The sequence below is a fragment of the Cyanistes caeruleus genome, chromosome 6 (genome assembly GCF_971803275.1).
Source record: "Cyanistes caeruleus chromosome 6, bCyaCae1.hap1.1, whole genome shotgun sequence".
NCBI lineage: Eukaryota > Metazoa > Chordata > Aves > Passeriformes > Paridae > Cyanistes > Cyanistes caeruleus.
In genome coordinates this window covers 1,368,312-1,388,782 of record NC_141706.1, presented here as the reverse complement: position 1 = coordinate 1,388,782, position 20,471 = coordinate 1,368,312, and the positions used below count along the sequence as shown (strand labels likewise).

The following is a 20,471-nucleotide window of genomic DNA, read 5'->3' as shown; positions in this document are numbered from 1 at the left end:
ATCGAGAGAGCGGCTGCCGGCCTGGGTCCCGCCCTCCGCCCGGGGGCGGGGCTGACGGGGGAGGCCGGCGGGACCCGGATGTGGCGGTGGCGGCGGGGTCGGCGAGGGTTCGCGGCGGCTGTGCCCGGGGCGACGGGGAGGGCTCGGCCTCGCCCGCGTTTCTTGCCCCGGCGGCGGCGCCGCCCGCTCCCCTCCCCGGAGCCGGGGCTCGGCCGAGCCGCTGCGTCACCGCCTCGTGACGTCATCCGCGGCCGTGACGTCACGCGGCGAGGTGTGAAGGTCGTGGCCACCCTGCCCCGGCCTCGTCTCCTGCCCTCCCTCGGCGGCGAGGGCTCGGCCCGGCCCTGGACACAGCGCCGTGCCTCAGGGAGCCGGTGCCTCAGGGAGCCGGTGCCTCGGGGAGCCGTGCCTCGGGGAGCCGGTGCCTCAAGGAGCCGTGCCTCAGGGAAGCGGTGCCATGGCCTGGCCACCTTTGGGGTCAGCTCTAGGCCTCAGCACCGGCCAGCGGTGGAATGCGGTACAGCCATCTACGGCACCGCGTTCTAGTCTAAATTTAGACAAGGCAGCAGCGTAGAGGGGATGTGTTGCAAGAACGTAATCACGGCGGAGCTGCTGTCAAATGCAAACATTTGCTAAAGGTGATTGCGTGATCGCTGCACGGGATTATCATTGCCACATCCTAATTGTCTTTAACATTTCCTGCCCTGCGATGCCACGTCCCAGAGGTTTGGTTGACGTTTCCTGGTGGAGGATCCCCAGGGAAGCGAGGATTGCAGCAGGATTGCAGCAGCATTGCGTCACGGCGGGCTTGTGGCTATCCCAATGCTCAGCCCTGGACAGCATCAACAACTCCACCTGATTTGAGTGGGGAATAAACACAGGCAGCAAGTGGCCCCTGCTGGATACAAACTGTTCACATCAGGATGCTCCTACCCGGGAGAATGAAACACCCTACATCAGCAGGAGGGAAATGTACACCATGGAGAGAGAGGAGAAGATGTGTCCTTTTATTTCCAGCAAAATGGTGCTGCTTTGATTCGTTTCAGCAACCAGAAGTTATGGAGGTGGAGAAGTCTCCTTGACTACTTATTTCAACTCAGCCTTTGTAGTTTTGCTCATTGTTTCTACCCATCTGTAGAAATAATCTTCCTTATGGGTTCAATCACGCCCTGTGTGTTTTAACGAGCCCAGTGCCTGTTGTAGGGAGTGATGCCAGGAGTAATGATCTTTAGCTATTTCTAGGAGAGCAGCTTAGCAGGCCATATGTCAGATTTCCCAGTGAGCGATTGTTTTGAGTTGTTTTTACACCGTAGTTTCTATTCATGAGATATTAAAGAAAATAACAGCATCTGGTTAATGAAATCCCGAATTTCACCATATGATGATGCGTATCAATCCTGTTCTGTGACTTCCCTTGAAGCAGATTGTCAGGTCATTGCGGGGAATTTCTGTCTGTAGGTGAATCAGACATCCTATACTTTGATATTTTAAAGGTGAAGAGCTAAGAGATGACAACTTGAAATTTGACAAGACCTGAGTTCAGCTCCTGACGCCAAAACAGCCTGCACCACCCTTCTACCACACAGTTGAAGAGACAAAAGGCAGACAGGAGAGGTGAGGACTGACCAAAGGTAGAGCGTTTTCTCCTTGCAAGGTACTTGAGGGAGCACTTGAAGTGGAGCACCCCACGAATCGTGGGAGCTGCTGGGCAGAGCAGCTCAGCTGTGTGCTCAGGGCACTGTGCACTCATGTGTCCAGTACAAGAGCAGAAGCATTTCCCCATCCAGACAACTATCACATGATGAATTTTCAGATTTTATGCTTTTTCTTTCTAAGAATGTAGTAAAGTAGACCTTGGGCAGAACATTAACTGCCCCCCCCAGCTTGTTAATATGTGAATGGTTACACCATGTTTAAACACCAAAATTTACACTCATTTTTGGCTTCAAATGACAATTTAAAAGCAGGAAGAGGGTGTGCTATGCGGCAATTGTACTGAAAACTGTGGTTTATTCATAGAATATTGGGAAAAGCAGCTCATGTCCCAGCTGATTTTCCTTCCTGTATTCACATTTGAATGCTACAGTAAAAGCTTTCCAGGTCGTAGGATTTTGACTTTGTGTCAAGAAGAGTGGCAGATATGATCTCCATTAAATGCAACCTACTTAAGGTATGATAAGGCCATATCAGTGGTTTCACTTTAGCATCTGCAAGTCTTTAATTCTAGGTGACTTTTTCACTGTAGGAAAAGGAGTCTGGTTTATCACCTGATAACCCAAAAACTAATAGGTTTTCTTTTGTTTGGGTTTATTTTTGGGCAGGGGTTGCCTTCAAGCAATCTTGATATATCTCTGGAACACCCACAGATGTTGAGAAGTCACCAGCCAAAATAGCTCTTTGATGTTTTAGATGTGTTTTCTCTCAACCAGGATTCATGACCCCAGCTAGAGACACAGAGGACGCAGATCTCCGAGTCTTTGGAGGGTGAATATAATTATATGTGTTCATGTTTTAATGCCTTCCAAAACATGTGTGAGATAGGACATCTATTTTAGCACCTAGCTGTGGATCCAGCTGCTTTAGAGCATTTTTACCAGCTGCTGTTTGTTCATAGCTATGCAGTGTTAATTAACCTGTCTTACCCTTTTATCCAACCTCCTCCTCTTTTGTTTCTAGACATACAAGCTATGATCCTACCTACAGCCGGAGGAGTCAAAGCTCACGGAAAAGGAGACTGAATCGTTTGAATCTCTGGATTTCTTGTTCTGCCTGTACATTAAAATCCCCAGAGATTACTGAGCCCTGTTTCTGACCCTGTTACACAGAGCTGGTGCCTTGCTTCAACCATGTTGTGAGGGCAGAAGAAACTGCAAACTCAGGCTTGGATTGTTTGCAAACTGATGCAAAAACCCTCTCAGTGGTGACCTGTTACCTGTAGTCTCTCACAGCTCCTCTGTGGCTGGCTCAGACCTCTTCTAAATAAAGGTTTTACCAAAATAAGCTATTGCAGACTCATTCTTTTCCCAGTTCATCCAATTCTTGAGTTATTACAAAACCTAAACCAGGGGGACATTAGGTTTTTCTGCTTTTGTTTGTATAAACACTTGCTGCTTTAAAGGGTGTGCCTCCTGCCACAATGTTTCCACATTTGAGCATTAATTTCATAAATATAAAGCAATAAATGTTAACTTTTTCATGTGCCTGCTTCCTCCTGAGCTTTTTAAAATCCATTCCTCTTCCTGCTGGCCTTTATCTTAATTTAATGGGCTAAAAACTAGTTTCAGGCAAAAAAGAGAGGATTCCTATACAATCCATTGATTTCAGCCCTGTGGTCCCTGAGAACACCAATTAACATTCAGAGACTCAATAGGAACTCCCAGGAACAGGAGGAAGAATCTGAGGAGGAAAATCAGGCTAAAGCCAGGGAATTAAGAAATTCTAAGTACTTCTTCACAATATATTTTCAATCTTTACACAAGGTTCAGGATAAAGAATTCTATCTTTATCTGGATTTGACCTTAATGAAGGTTAAAGCACTTCAGAGTTTTTACCTCATAAAAAATATATGGAATTGAGTTTGTATTTCAGAGTCTGGAAGTCTGAACTTGAAGAAGATGTGGTAAACTGTAAATATGTTTAGAAAAATTTAGTGAATATAGTATTTTAAGTTGAAAATTCTAAAAGGCTGCAGCCTTTTTTCAAAGAACAACATATTTTTAATTTTTTTTTTCCCCTGGGATTTTATTAAAATGTTTCCTAGAGTTTTATTTATCATTTTTGTTGATAAGAAATCAATATTCATTCTTGGGGTAATTTTGAGTCAACCCCATACTTACTGCTTACATTTAATTCATCACATACAAACCTAGAGTTAGCTGGTGTGAGATTCCTCCCTCCCTTCACAAAAAATAATAAAGAATTCTAGAAGCTGTTTTGTGGCCAAAGACACTCTTAAAATTGCTGACACTGTTTCTTCAGGATTTACTGAGGACACTGAAGATTCAGGGTAGAGTTTTTCTGCCCTTTCTTGGTAGGGGCCTTAAAATTTTCTAAGTTCCATTAAACACCCAAACTTTTGGTTTTGGTACTGAAATTAAAAGAGGATGGATTTCAACCAGCCTCGATTTGCTTCTTCTGAACTGTCAATAAGGAACAGAAACAGTTGAACAGAAAAGTATAGCTGGGATTGTAAATGTCATTTAAATAGTATTTTTTTTTTTAACTGAACAGTCACAGACTGCATTAATTACACGAGTATAATATCCTCCCTTTTAGATTGGAAAAACAGGACTGGAGATGAATGAGTTGGTCAGGATTACACCCACATATTAAACCACAATTAGAGCTGGAGCAACTCACGGCAGCCTTCTGAAGAGTTTGGGGAGTCCCTCAGCACCTCCACTTGGTTTTCCCTATCAGCTACACAAAACAGTTCACTTTCATGAGGAAATCCTGAAGCTTAGGGCATATTTTGGAAAAAAAAAAAAAGCTTTGCAAACTATAAAAGTGAGGGGCTTGATTCTCTTGTCAGTTGGTGCTGATAACTCTTCATAGGAACTTAACAAGCCGTGGTGGGAGGATGGATTCCCAGATTGACAGGCTATAACAGGACTTTATTTTTGGGTTTTTCATCTTGTAAATAGACTAGACCTTATTCTGGGGTTTTTATTTCATTTTTACACAAAGTTCAGAGTTAGTTTTGTGCTTGTTCCACAGAGACACCTGCAAGCTGTCAGGGTTAAACACATGACATGGGTGGTTCATCCCCTCAGCATTCCACCTTTCTGTCCAGGGTTTTATAAGGATTAAGATGCTTTCAAAGCCACGAGTGGCTGCAGACAGGAAAAAGGGAAAGAGCAATGAATCTTTCATGTTTCGTGCTAAGCTACAACTTCTCCGTTGTCTACTAATTAAGCAATCTATTAATACTACTGTATCACATACTAATGTTAGACAAAATCCAGTTTGGTTGCTAGAGAAGAAGCTGCTATTTAAAAAGCAGAGCAAAAGCAGACTAATTCTGAGGCTTGTATCAACCAGTAGGTGTGCCTGGAGTGTTGTAAATGGGAAAGGTGGGAGGACTCCCTCTTGTTATTAGTGCATGTAGAAAGACAGGAAGCACTTAGGGAAGGTTTCCCTCTTGTTCTGAGTTCCAGGAAAGTTATTCAGCCAAACACATGAATCACAAAGCAGACTAGAAGGGAGTTTCTGTGTGGCATGAAAATAACAATCTTGAAGCCTGAGAAGTGAAAGAGTTTGATGCTTTTGTTCCGCTGCAGATTTTTCATGGAAAATAGCAACCCCACGGATATCTGACAATGAAATGTCTTAGTGCATGAAATGTGAAGTTTATATAAGAGAGAGTGTCTTACTCATCAGCTGCTCTATTTTAAGCCCTGCTCAGCTTGAGGACTTTCATTTTGTGATCTATTTGGACAGCAGCTGGTGCATTGGAGTTTTACGTTAGCTGACATCTTTACCATCTAAAGGATCCTTAACATAATCCTGTAAAACCCATTCTCATATTTGTGCTCAGTCACTCATATTTCATCTTAGTGTCTTGTCTTTCCCCATGGACATTTTCTGTCCATTTCATGTTAAGAAATGGTCGGTGTATCAACAGCATTAAAGGGATGTTTCGTGGTGATGTGATCGAAAAATATATATATATATACATATACAGCAGATGTCATAAAATGGATGTGCCATTTTGGTGACTGCAAAAGGCAATGGAAAGGAATCCATAGTAACATATGTTGGGAATAAATTCCAGCAGCTACCACAAATAACAAAAAGGATGGTATGTATTAATAATTATATACAAAGATGAGCTGCATGCAGGATTTAGATTCACTTGGAAATATTTACACCGTGGAAGTGTGAAGTGGATGCCAAGTTGCAACCTAATTCCAAAATCCAACAATTATCAAGTAGTTTTGGTCTCGCCATAAAGTCCTAGGACTTCATCGATCTGTTCATGCAAAAATAAAAAGTCATTTCCATCTTTGTGGATTTAAAACCCCAGTCAGCTCCAAACAAATGACAAAGCAGTCCTGAGAGAAGCTGGAGTTACCTGTTCCTGGAGATGCTTGGGGAAAAGACTGAAGTGGAGAAAGGGCAAGACCAGGCGCTGTTGAGGGGTGGCAGGCACCAGAGCCTCGAGCACAGCGTGCAGTGGAGCTCCCTTGCCATGTTCTTCCCTGAATCCCACACCTTGTACACCCTGATGTCAGCTCCGAGCACACTGTGCTGCTGTGCTCCGGGAGATGTGAGCTGGAAACTGAGGCTGGGAGGTGGCAGGGTGTCCCACTGATGCCTGCAGGTGCTGGGAGGGAGAATTGACTCTTCTCTCAGCAGCAGAAGTTGCCCAGGAAAGGTGGAAAGCTACTTTCCTTGGCACGTCTTGTTTCCCACGGGAGCGACCTGGCACCCATTGTGTTTTGTGTGTTTAGCCGGCTAAAGATTCCAATTACTCCTTGAAGTCTTGAGCACCAACGTCACACTCAACTTATTCTCACCCAGACTGCTGCTGCAGACCCTTGGGCTTGAAGGGAGGCATTTCCCAAAGGAAACCAAGGGGACTTTATCCTGCCCTTGCTCCCCAGGAGTGCTGGCCAGGAGATTCTGCGCTGCCAGTCCTCCAGCTCCGCTGTCACACCGCACTTCCACCCACCACTCCTTTCTCCTGCACTTGCCCAAACAGCTGGAACTTGAAGCAAAGCTACAAAGCTCCCTGGCAGATCTGACACAGGCCCCAGCTCCTCTCCACACCCACCCACGCCTTCGTGAATCTGCTAATTAATTTCCTGCACCTCACTGGGAGTGGCATCGATTTGAACTATTCTTGCACTTCTTTGATATCAATGGGATGTTTATATTTCCATAGGTGACCACAAACATGAAAATTAGGGCCTTTATAGAAATGATTTTGACTCATATCTTGTATTGTTTTATGCTGTGAGAGCAATTATTTTTTCTTTTTCCTTCTGAAACAAACCCCTGTAGCTCTCAGAGTGATGAGCAAAAGGACGCTCATCAAAGAGACCTGTTACACTGTTTATCCTAAACATAACACAAACCTATCCCCAAATACGTGTTTGGAGACAAAAGGGGCGTGGAAGGACCGGTCTGGACCACAGTCATGGTGTTCTGAGAGTCCTGCTGATGTTTCCTCAGTGTGTGACCCAGCAGCGTGGCCGTGGAGCCAGAGGGAGCGGAGGGAGCGTGATTAAAACATCCATTGTTGCCAGAGAAATGAGGCCCAGTCGAAGCAGATGGTTGTGCCTTGCTCTGAGTGCTGCAGATTTCTCTGATTTGTTAATCAATGTGAAAAACGAGGTTCACATAATTTTTATAGAATTTAAAAGTTTAATGAAAAAAAAAAAATTAGAAGAAGAAAATAAAGTATAGAGATCCGGCCGGGTGTCTCTGCATTCACCTCACTGACAGAGGATTGTCCCTTAAAAACAGAACCCTGCTCCATATCCATAAATTCTCATACAGATCCATAAATTCTCACACGTATTCAGACATTCTTCTTAGGATCTTTGGTGTTCTTCTGTTTAGTTTTCTCTTGCCCCCTTCCCAATAGATCAATCTTCTTGGTGCCAATGAGATTTACATTCCCTGATCCCAGAAATGCAATAAATTCCTCCCCCCCAGAGTTCTGGTCACTGCTGTCCTCATCTGGATAAGAGAGTTTACAAAAGGAAAAAAAGATCTCCAGCTATCTTTTTCAGTCTTTGGGTTATACAGACAAAAGTAGTTTTTGTTTTAATGCTGTGTCATAGCCTAACATACATGTATTATACCACTATTTCTAAGTTTCATCAATAATAGAAATAAAGAAGACTATATTATTACAGCTAAATTTTTCTAATCTTATACATATAATATTCATTATAATACTTGTGAAAAACCAATAATATGATATGCATTTATAACATCAATGACCAAAACAATGCAGGTTTTTTAATAAAAAATGCCGGTGGGCAGTTGCACTTTTTGTCCTGTATCACTTCAATGACTTTCACACCATGCCAATGAAATTTAAGTTGATCTGTGTATGCACTTACCGTGTTTATTCCCAAAGGAATTTCTTTGCTTCCTTGGATGTGCTTCCAGGAAGTTGTTTAGTTATCAGCTTTATGAGCCAATGTTTGAAACAGAGATGGAGAAGCGATGCATGAGATTACAGGGGAGCCTTAACAACTCTAATGACAGACAAACGTGCATCACCCAAGAGAATAAAACTCTGCTCAGTGTTTCCTCACATCTCCTCGTCCAGAGAGCCCAGCCTTGGTGTGAAACCTACAGCTCTCTTCCTTCTGTGCCAAGAAAATCTGTGCTAAAAGTCTTGCCTGCCTTCTCAGGAGGGTAATCCTTTTAGGTATGTGGTTTTCTACACTTGATCTTCTAATTAATTCAGACTCCAAGGTGGAAGTAGCAGCTTGGGGTAGCCAATTATTCTGAGTTTCCTCAGGTTTACTTCCATAATCCTTATGCTGTGTCATACTTAATTATGTTGGTGGCATAAAACAACATAAAGTGTTATTTTTTGTATTTTTAAAGTCTCTCCATCTCCTCCACTGAAATACAAGATAAAAATTAAAATCATTGCTCTTTTTGCTGGTGGTACACCTAATTCTTTTTTCATGGTATCTTTTTGTTTGTGATTTTAGGTACTAGCTTGAGGTTCAGAGGGTAAAAGGCTAAAACAGCACAGATAATAATGTAAGTTAATCAGTAATTATATTTATTGGCCAATGTGAAGATTTTGCACTAATGAAAAACTGAAGACTTCTATTACTTGGCCTGTATTCAGACATTTCTACCTGTTGCATTTGGTATTTCTCATGAGTATTGAGTTCCCAGATATGATTAAAAGAAGAAATCACACAATGGAAATATGAAGGGTAGCCAAGATTCTCTTGGCACATTAGAAATGCATTTTGTATTTCTCAGTAACACCATAGATCCCATCTGGATTTTGTAATAATCTGTGGGGTTGTGTAATGAACCCTAGCTCAGCATATCTGCCAAGGTGTACAAGGTAGATCTGAAACTGAAAGTACAAATAAAATGACAAAGAAATTACGAGAAAATGCTGTTCAGATGGTATCTTCATTTTTCATGGCATTAACCTGACCCTGAGTTTAAAATTTAGTGAAGACCTGAAAAACAATTGTGGCAAGTGGAGAAAATAGACAATGGTATGATGACCAAACCAGAGCTGTGAGAGGCAGTAAATGTGTATTTCCTCCAGCCCAGAATGTCTCACTCTTAACCTACAATAATTGGAATCATTGAATTGTTTGAATAATTTGAAGACAGTTCTGATTCTGCAGTTATTGGTGGGCTAAAGAAAAGAAAGTGGTGAGATTTGGGCAGTTTGTCTGATGCTGCCAAGGGAGTGAGAGAGTGTCTGATTGATTGTGCTGCAGCCTTTGGCTCTTTGAGTCACCCTGCACCTGGCTCATGTACCCAGTCTGTAGGGGTTTTTTTTCTGTATTCATTATTTTATCTTCCAAGCAGATGTAATTTGCTGAGAGAAATTATTGAAGGGATTTTTTTTTTTCTCTGTTGTTAGTCATGCCTTGCTTGTTACAGCAAAGAATGGACACGTTTTCCTTTTTTATTCCAAATATGTCTCTTTTTCAGGATGGCTGTGCTTGAGGAGTGGAGTTGTGGCTGGTTAAACAGGGAAGTCAGTTAAATATGTCACAGGGAAGGCAGTTAAATATTCACATTTATTATTATTATTATTATTATTATTATTATTATTATTATTATTATTATTATTATTATTATTATTTTCTATTTCTATTTCAATTTATATTTCAATTTATATTTCTATTTCTATTTCTATTTCTATTTCTATTTCTATTTCTATTTCTATTTCTATTTCTATTTCTATTTCTATTTATATTTATATTTATATTTATATTTATATTTATATTTATATTTATATTTATATTTATTTCATTATTATTATTATAGGGTAGATCAGTCAATAAATCCTCAGGTGAGTGTTTGCTTGCCTGGGGTATTTCAGTGTCTGTTAAATTTGGGTCTGCCAGCAGAGGATGAGGAAATTCTTGATGATTCTTGGTGCAGGCAATCCTGATCCATGAAAATCCTGCTCCTTCAAAAGGGCCTTTCCAGCCTTTCCATGCATATTGTTACTCTTGCTATTCACTCAGTAACCATTTTCACTCGTGCTTGTCTCTGCTTTTAAACTACTTCAGATGCACTCAGTGCTTTCTAAACAAACCCTTAAAGGCATTTCCCTTTATTTTCTGTGGAAAGCCATGCTTTTAAGCAATTAAATGGCTTTGTGACTTTGTTTTTTAAGTTGTTAATGCAGCTGGTAGAGATTCAATGGGCTTTCATGTATAGCAAATTCATCATATATCTATTTTCTGTCTCCCAGCACCTCTGGGAGTTTGAAGTTGAGCTCTGAGTAGCTCTTCATATTTCCATGGTTACAAGTAGTCACAAGGGTTTTGTTAACCCCCAAAAGCAGAGTGATTATGTCTTTTTTTCTTTTTTTTTTGGTCATAAGAAGCATAAAATGAACAAAAAAAAAGAATAAAATGAACAAAAAAATGAATAAAATTAGACTATAGATATGAAAAGATTGTTTACAGCACTTCAATAAAAACTTTTAATTTTCACTCACTCCAGAAGTGTTGGAGCCTTTTGCCACACCTGTGGCTATGTCACACTTTTTGCAAAGGTGAGTTTTTACCTGAAGACCTGAAGGATCTTCTTTCTTGCCCTTTTAATTGTGCATGGGGTTTACAATCAATTTACAATTTACAAAGTGTTGAGGGCAAACAGTGCAGGTTCAGAGCCCTGCTGTGATTAAATAATCAGCAGTGACCATTAACAATTACTATGGGTATTATTCCTTATTGTTAAAGACAGAACAAGTGGAGGTAAGAAGCTCTTCAGCTTGCAGAGGAACATACATGTAGGCACATCCACATCAGAATTTCAGACCTCAAATTGCTGCATTTCTTTCAAACAAAATGCTGACAGAAAGTCCCTTCTGACTTTCAGATCTCACCTCTTGTTAAAGCCTAGATTCTCCCTAATAAATCCTATTTTTTCTTGATAAATCAAGTGCAGGGAGTTGCACCTTCTGTGAGTGGATAAGTGTTAGATACCCTTAGCAGGAGAAGGCAGCAGGAAGGAGCAGTGCTTTTTCTGAGAGGCTTTCTCAGACTGAAGCAGGTTTTTTTCCCTGTGGAATAGTCTCAGGGAGCTGTGATTTGTTACGGTACCCTGTGAGGAAGAGCTCTAAATCCAAGGGAGGTTTCTGGATCTTCCCTGGACAGAGCAGGTAGTGAGCTGCTGAGGGCAGGGAAGTGACAGGGAGTGATAAAAGCAAGCTGGAGAAAAGTCTCTAATAGGAAGAGAATATCTTGTCTACTGAAGAGGTTTTGTACAGTGATAGAAGCACTGACTGGAACTGGAGAAAGGCTGAAAGAAAGCTCTGCCAGGGAGAGAGACTGAGGCTCTGTTACCACCTCTACAGTGTTACTGCTTCAATGCATACAGCAAAAGAATCTTCCTCATTGAAAGGAGAAAATGCCTCCTTTTCCTTTCCTTCTGGCAGGTTTCTTTTTGGCTTGAAGTACTACAATTGCTGAGTCTTCAAGCCAGTAGAGGCATAAGCTGGTTTGGTGGTAAAGTAACAGGTGACACAGTAAAATAATGTTTAAATAGTACAGCTACAGGAGAAAGAGGTCTGTTAATGGGGGAAATGGACCAAAACCCACCTATTATAGTCTGTCTACTCAACTGAGAGGGAGGCAATGGTAAAACACAACAGCTTTATCCTCAGAGTGAATTATGGATGTTGATGGAAGCCCAGAATCACAGCAGAGTGCATGGACACACAGCTTATATTCAGAGAGGATGTGTCAGAGGATGTTCCATTGTACAACAGATCCAAACACTTCCCAGCACAAACCTCATCTGTGGATGAACAGCTCCTGGAAATGGAACAAAAACACCTCTGGAGTCTTGAGCTGGCACCTCACTGTCACAGTTGTTGGGTTGGATGGGCAGGGAACGTGTCTGGGATGTTTGAGGTGCCAGTGCCCATCTCACACCCACTGAAACAGCAATTAGGCAGAGCAAACGCCAAGGTCCTGCTCCCAATCTGCCACTCAGGCCAAGGGAGCTGGCTTGGTGGCTCTGAACCTGCCTGACAAGGCGGTGGCAGGATGCCACAAGTGCCACCAAGCATCTGGAAAGGAGCATGAGAGCACCCAGGGCAGGGTTTGCTGGGGAGGGTTTGACCTGTGACTTCACCAGCTGGATCAGGTGCCAAGAGATGGCAGCTCCTGGATCTCAGGATTTTCTTTCTGCCAGCTTTAAAGTGCTCAGGAACTTGCTTTTTTTTTGTTTGGGTCTTTTTCAATCAGGGTTTTGAGGCTGGTGGCTGCTGCTCCCTTCATCACCGAGTTCTCTCCTTGCAGTGCAGTTACCAGGAGATGAGAATGTCCTTTCACTTCTCCTGTGACCGTCTTTTTATTCAAACCAAGCACTTTGCTTCAAACCCTTTGGCACACAGCAGGATTCTCAGAGTGTTCCAGGCAGTAATTGCCAAGGTAGCAAAGTCAGAAAAGGAAAATATCAGGTAGATGCATAATTAGTGTGCAATCTTTCTGGAATCCTGTAAATTGGCATGAGAAATTCAAATTATAGGTCAAACCAATTCTTCTGTCTCCAGAGTAAGAAAATCACCCCTTTGGAATTTCAATGGGAAATAAATTCATTATACACTTACTAACAGGATACTAGAATATCCTAATATTTGGTTAAAATATTCTAGTATTTTATAACATGTTGTTACATCAGTGCTTCTAAAACTATTAGTGACTGCAGTAGAACTTGTGTGTAGCTTGTGGATCTATATGTATAAATATAATCCTTGTTTCTGAGCAGTTTTGCCATTTGCCTGGGAAAGATCCTTGACCCCTCTATATAACAAAAATTGTTTTTAAGGAAAATGTTCCTTTATAGACTATTCTAGCAATAGGAGAATGACAAAAGGCAAGGAGAAGACAAAAACTATTTAATAGAAAAACAAAACTAGTCCTGTTAGGGATGGGAGATGAGAGCTGATCCTTTCCTGGGTTCTACAGCCTTGGGGTCTCTGATTCTCCCAACACTTTGGGCTGAGTCCCTCTGTGAGGAGCTGTTCAGTTGTTTAAAACCTTTTACTTCCTGCATTAAAAATTGGAAAAAAATTGTTCTTTGGTGCCCCCAAGAACATTAGTTTGTTCTAACCTCTCTTCACTTTTCCAGCTCTTACTCTTTGGAAGGCAATATTTTTAGGGGGTTAAAATGTTTATTTTATTGTAAAATCTTGTTAAGGTTCTAAATCCAGCTGCAACCTTTGGATCACCACGAGAGTCCAAGGCCCAGAGATGATCCCTTTGCAGGGTTACTTTCAGGGAAGTGGGAGAAGAAAATAAGGAATTATTTTCTGATAGAAAAAAAAAAAACAAAGCCTAAGAAATAAGAGCTTTCTTGTTATTCTGCAATTCTATTCTGTTCTGTTCTATTCTATTCTATTCTATTCTATTCTATTCTATTCTATTCTATTCTATTCTATTCTATTCTGTTCTATTCTATTCTATTCTATTCTATTCTATTCTATTCTATTCTATTCTATTCTATTCTATTCTATTCTATTCTATTCTATTCTATTCTATTCCATTCCATTCCATTCCATTCCATTCCATTCTCAAAGCTATCTCGTTATCTAAATGTTTATAGCAATTACACAGAGAACCTCAGTTCGGATAAAGAGACAAAATACTCAGCAATTATAAAATAAAGCATTAATTAAGACCTTTCTACAAATGAAGTGAGAGCAAAACCAAGTTTGCCTTTTATTTCATTGTGTAAATACACCATTTAATTTCTCTAATGTTTGGAAAGATCCTTTTGGAGCCACGAAATCCACTTAGCAAGGGATGGATCAGAGCCCAGGGAAATAATTGTCAGGCAGTTCAGTGCATTCAGGCTTGTGCTCAGGTTGGCTGCTTTGTTGTTCTGCACAAAAATTGATTTTTCTGTGCGTTTGCAGTGTCTGCTGCAGGTGCTGGGAGCACCAGGAGAGGGCAGAACCACACAGGGAGTGCTGGGTGCTTAAAGGAAAAATGGGAAACACGAACAGATCTGTTGGCAGCTGTTATTTAATAATGTAATAAATAAATGTAATTATAGAAATAAATGTAATTTAATAATTTCATAATGTTCACCTGAACTCAGATATTCAGAGATGATGGATTTTCTACCTGAGTGTTTTATTGCTGCTCTGCTGCCAGGGAAGGTTTGTGAAGGGAAGGATTTCTGGGATTAATAGTGCTGTGAGCAGAGCTGCTGCTTTGACTGGGTTATTCAGTGTCCACTTGAAACAGAATTCTCATTTTCACTACTGAAGGTCACAGGAAATCTGGTTTATTTGGCTTTTTCCTCCCCTTTTTTTCCCTCTAACTATAATCTGGTTTCTCATTTAATTATTCTGGGAGTTGTTTTTTTTTTCCCCTTTCTTCAGGTTTAGAAGAAAAAGTTCAAAACCAAAGCGCCTATTTTTAATATATATTGTAAAATATGAGCCCCATTAGCTGTAAAACATATTAAAATCAGCTTTTCTCTCAAAAACCTGAACAGAAGATGAGAATCACTTTTATTTTCTGTAGAGAACCTGACTTAAAGGCACCTCACTCAGAGGGGCATTTCTATTTCTATTTATATTTATATTTATATTTATATTTATATTTATATTTATATTTATATTTATATTTATATGTATATGTATATGTATATGTATATGTATATTTATATTTATATTTTTATATTTATATTTATATTTATATTTATATTTATATTTATATTTATATTTATATTTATATTTATGTATTGTATTTTATCTACTATATTTTATATCATATACAGTGTACCATGTATTTTATATATTGTATATTGTGTATATATTATATATTGTAATTCATCTACTGGTATTTGAGCCTGCTTTTGTTTGTTTAAAGAATGGCAGGAGTGTGTTTAAGCAAGTTCTTGAGATCTGTAAAGTGCAATTGGCTCAATATATCATCAAAATGAAGTGGCAAAAATGGTGTCAGCTGGAGGTAAGTAGGCAGAAGGATTTGGGGGCTGTTTAAATCACTCACAGTAAAAGCAAAACAACTTTTTGCAGGCTAAAAACCACCAATATTATCACAGGAGTGCTGTTTTAGGAGCTGTAATGGATATTGAGCTCTGGCTAAAGGAAGAGAGGGTTGGTGTTTGCTCTGAGCTGTGTCTATTCTATCCTATTCTATTCTATTCTATTCTATTCTATTCTATTCTATTCTATTCTATTCTATTCTATTCTATTCCATTCCATTCCATTCCATTCCATTCCATTCCATTCTTGTTTTGACAAGCTTCCCTTATCATTTTTCACTCTTCACAGATGTCCTAAAAACGCCTGAAGTGCGTATCCAAGAGTTTCACAAAGGTTTTTAAAGCAGAATCTGAGCCTGCCAGGACCCAGCTGTGCAAAACAATCTGCAATTCTTCCTTCTCCACACGCTCTGGTTCTGGTGGTGAAGGTGGAAAACCTCTCACAGCATCCACCAGGTTGAGTTTTGTGACCTGTGATGTTGAAATTCCCGTGAGGGGCTCACACAGCTGTGCAGTATTTTCACACCAACCCCACCACAGAACACATGTGGCTGTGAGGCACAGCCCCAGCACCTGCCTGATGTGAAACCACTCGGATATTTCATATATTGCAGGCACAGAATGCCCATCTTCCTGTAGAGCCCTGCCTCAGGATCCAGCTGCTCCTTCCAGCAGCCTTGTTATGGGGAGACAAATCTTGGAGACCTGAGCTGAGTGTAAACTGATGCAATTTGTGTTTCTGCATCTGCAAGCCAAACATTTTGAAAGCACATCCTCCCCTGGTTCTCAGCATGAGAACTTGGCAGCCCAGGCTATTCCTGTGCCCACATCCATTTTCACTTAACTCACTTGAACAAAAGCATCCAGCTAAAGTTTAAAAGTGCTTCTAATATTAACTCTGTTCCTTGGCAATTTCATCTGACAGAACTTCCAGCTTCCTGTTTAACATTTTCAAAAGGGAGTTGTGTTCTGAAGGCCAAAATAGCCCTGCACTGAAATCTGGATGTAAAGATCCAGATAAATATAGCATCTTGAGCTAATTTTTAGTGTTTGAAATGCAAATAAACACAAGCTTTACTTGTCAGGATGAACTTGCTGGCTGATTTGGCTCAACAGATGAAGCCAAGGCTGTGATTGCCTGGAAATATTGTTTTGAGAATTGAATCTGATGAATTTTTTAGACCTTTATCTTCTTTATACTGCTTCACTTTTCTCAGTGAAAAAAAGCATGGGGTCCAAGTTTCTCTTGGTTTTTTTGTCTCCTTCAGTCTGACTACAACTTTAGTAGCACACAAGATATCTCTATGTAAATATTTTCATTCATGACTTCTAATTCAAAATGCTCTTCTATTATTAATGGTTAGTGAATGAATAATGTTTGAAGCCATGAAGAATTACGGTAGATTTATTCAATTTACTTTCACCTGGAATCTGGAATATTTTTACATTACCTGTTTGGAATTTTACCATCTTATGAACTGCCTCAAGCATTTCTTCTGGTGTTCTGTCAGGTAAACTGCTGTATAAACTAATAGATTTTAGAGAAATTAACTTGCTGAGACCCTGTTTCTTTCACAATTCTCAAGATTTGTACTACAATGAATTATAAAACTCACTGATCTCTCCACTAGGAGAGAATGAATGAATGAAAAAACTTCATTACTAGTCACTATCAATTCCCTAGCCAATTTTCAGTCACTTCTTCCAAAATAGCCTGGAAATGCTTCTTGACTGGGTGGAAGTTGCAAGGTTTATTCTCAAATACAGCAATCACATGGAATTCTGCTTCCAACCTAATGCAGATTATATCTAGAGTGGGTTTTTCTTCCTGAATTTCCATCAGTGACTCTCAAGAGCTGACTCAAATAAGTGGACAATAGACAGCAGCTGGTGTTTTCTGTTGTCATATGAAAATGTCAATTATTTTGTTCTTCAGGGAGATAAGAGTGTTTCTGTGGTACAACCCTTTATTCCTGTATCTTGAAAACAAATAATCTCCTATTGCTGGAGATCAGTTTGTTTCCATCTCCCTGTTTATGAACTTCTGGCATGTTCAAGAGAGATCAGAATTCTACCTACAAATTTCTGCTACTTCTGAAAAGAATACTTTGTTCCCCTGGAGTTCTAGGAAATATCTGTATTATTCTGTAGCTGAACAAATAATCTGTATCTAATCTGAAAAACTTTCCTCTGAGAGCTTTTTTTTTTTTTGGCTTCTTGAGTCTTACCTGAGTTGAATTTCTGAAGCTGTGGATTAGATGTAACTCAGTATGTTGCTTCTCAAGGTGTTACATTTTCGACATGAAGTGGGAAATCATTTTTATTTTAATTCTGTGGACAATTCTTAGCCTTGAATTTTCAAAACCAAGATGCCCTGTTCAGCTCCCAACTCCTTAAAAGTTGCAAGGATAAAAATTTTCTAGGAGTTTAAATGAGCTCAGAAACTCTTGGGTGCTGCACCTCCTGTCATCATTTGCTCATGACTATCTGTAATTCTGCCCTCTGAGGTATCACCTCTCCCAATTTCTGCTCCAGTTTGAGATCAGGTGTTCTGATGTCTGTTTCCTTCTCCAGACTATTCATGGCATGCATTTTTGAGGGCTAAGCTGCTTAGAGGTTTGCTGGTTCAGGACAGCTCTGGTTTCATCCATGTTAAGGTGAAAATTAAGTTTTTGGAAGGATGCTGATGCCGTGATGTTTGTTACAAAACAAAAGGAAATGATTGTGCCCAACTGGCAGTGCCTTAACAGCTACAAAAGAAATTATCCAGGAGGTTTTTGGAGTTGCCAGGTTAATTTGCATGGAGGAGATGAAGCCCATGAGGGAGAATTTCTGCTGTGGGAGAGGAAAGCAGTTCATTCTATTTCCTTCTTCATTTATTCTATTATTTCATTATTCCATCCTCATTCATTCATTTAACCTTTATTTACGCTTCAGTCTTGTTGATTCCCCCTCTCTCATTATTTGTGTGTCCTCACTCCTCTGCTCTGCAGTGTTTGTCCATTTTGGGGCAGATCCACCAAGTTTCTGCTGGGCTGAAGGTTATGGATGGGGTATCAACCCAAAATGGACCAATTCTGTTAAGCTGCACTTTCTGTTGTTTTTTGGAAAATGGGGTGGAATTCAGGTGGGTCTATTATACCTGGACTTTCTGCTGCTGCTGCTCCAGGAGGCCAGAGAATAAAAAAATTAACCTGGCAGGAGAGACATGAAAACTTAGAGGGAGTGTTGTGCCTTATATGAGCTATTCCTGCTTTAGGGAAAACCACTGGCAGCCTGGATAATTCCATTGTTTATTCACTGCAGAAGTAACTTAGGGCTCTGCAATCTGCTTCATGTGCTCCATTTAGAGCTGACTGCAAGAAGTTGTCAATGAAATGTTGATTTCAATTCTTTAAAGCCATGAACTGCTGTTCTTTTTGTAAGCAACAGACAGATGCTAAATCTTTTTTCTTTTCATCTAGTTGTGTCTGTGATTAATGTTTATGTTAGCTGTTTACCAGCAGTATGTCTGATTTTGGCCTCTGCCCACCTGAATGCTGGGGAGTTACTTTTGGACTCAAGCACGGAGTAGAAATGCTGAAATCTGTCTGGAATTGGCACTGGAGCATTGCACATGAATTCCCCCACTGCTGAATAATTTTACACTGCTTCTACAGGAACAAAATGGTAGCACTCAGAAACTTGTTCAGCTTCACTGTCCTGATGGTAGAGTCCATTTTCAGACTGATACACTGCAATAAAATGTGATCTTTGTATTTCACACAGAGACAGCAGGTTAGAATTTCACTTCCCATCTAAGCTGCATGAAATAGTATTGTGGTGTTGCATGAAATTGTGTAGGATGTTTCTACCTTTCAAATCAAACTTACCTCATTAATTGTCACCCTGAAAAATAAAACTCCTGATTTTGTTTTCGTAGTTTCTAAACACTTTCCCAGGAAAGTAGCTGCAAACATAGATGTTTATACATTCCTCCTAAGAAATGTCTTTTGATGGATGTTTCACATGCCCAGTGTGATTGGGAAGGTGGTAACTTAATTATCCAATCCCTGCTCATTGTTGAGAATCTATAAATACTGGAGTCAGGAAAATAAAGTTCTTTTTTTTTTCCTATCATCCCACTGACATGTGTTTGTGTGAATCATTCTGTGTCCTTTAATGACAATTATTGTGGAGATTTTTGCTCCTAAGTCACTGAATTTGTTCTGAAAATCCCATGAAGCAGCATTTGAAGAATTTATAGTTTCATGAAGCTGCCTTCAAGCTGTTCTCTGTATTTTGGGGTAACCTCCATGAGTCAGTTTTTCATCTTTGAAGGCTTTCAGACTAAGGGTGAAGTGACAGAACCAAGCTGTGCTGTCATCTCATTGGGGATGGCCAAAGCTTAGAAACAGTTATGCAATATTTGTTATTTAGATTATTCCCTATGAATCCTACAGTCCATATTCACTGCAATATCATAGCCTATTTTTAAAGGCTATGAATAAAATAACAACTGAAACTCAATTCTATGGTATCTACACTATATAATATATAAACCATTTATCCTAGAAGAGTAAACAGCTTCTCTGAGTTTGATGTTTTTATAAGGACAAGTAATTCCTTTCCTTTTTTATAATTAAATTTTCATCTGGGTTCTCTAGCATTTTTATACTAAGTGTTATCTACTTTAAAAAAAGCCAATTGCAATCATTACTATACATATGGATTGTATATATATTATATTATATTATATTATATTATATTATATTATATTATATTATATTATATTAATTATATTATATTTTATTTATTTTATTGTATTTATTTTATTATATTTATTTTATCATATTTATTTTATTTTATTATTATTTTATCATGCTTATTATATTTATATAATATATAATTTACATAAAGATATAATTATCATATTATTGTATATAATTATATTATATATTTTTGTATATAATTATATTATATACTATCTATTTAATGCATTTATTATTTATTATATTTTATTATTTAATATATATATTATTCTATTAGATTATTATATTAGATTATTTTATGGATGCTGGATTCCAAACTGCTGGAGATGTTCCCTTGTCTCTGTTTTTCATACTTATTAAGATATGATTTAAAAATTCATGACCTTGCTTTTACTTTTTGATGATTTTTATTTTAAAAGTTGGTTAAGTATCATTTACATGTAATTTTTTAAGTATCTGTGATAATCAAAACAATGTAATTTCTTTTAACTCTTTGGGAAAGTTCAGTTT

The 20,471-nt window shown here is 39.4% G+C and overlaps 1 long non-coding RNA gene across 1 annotated transcript; it reads left to right on the top strand.

The window, feature by feature from the left end:
* The first annotated feature begins 56 nt into the window (after positions 1-56).
* LOC111930854 (uncharacterized) lies at positions 57-2,997 on the top strand. The gene is made up of 3 exons (XR_002865342.2): positions 57-1,064; positions 1,494-1,614; positions 2,677-2,997. It is a non-coding gene; the product is annotated as an uncharacterized LOC111930854 (long non-coding RNA).
* Positions 2,998-20,471: the final 17,474 nt, after the last annotated feature.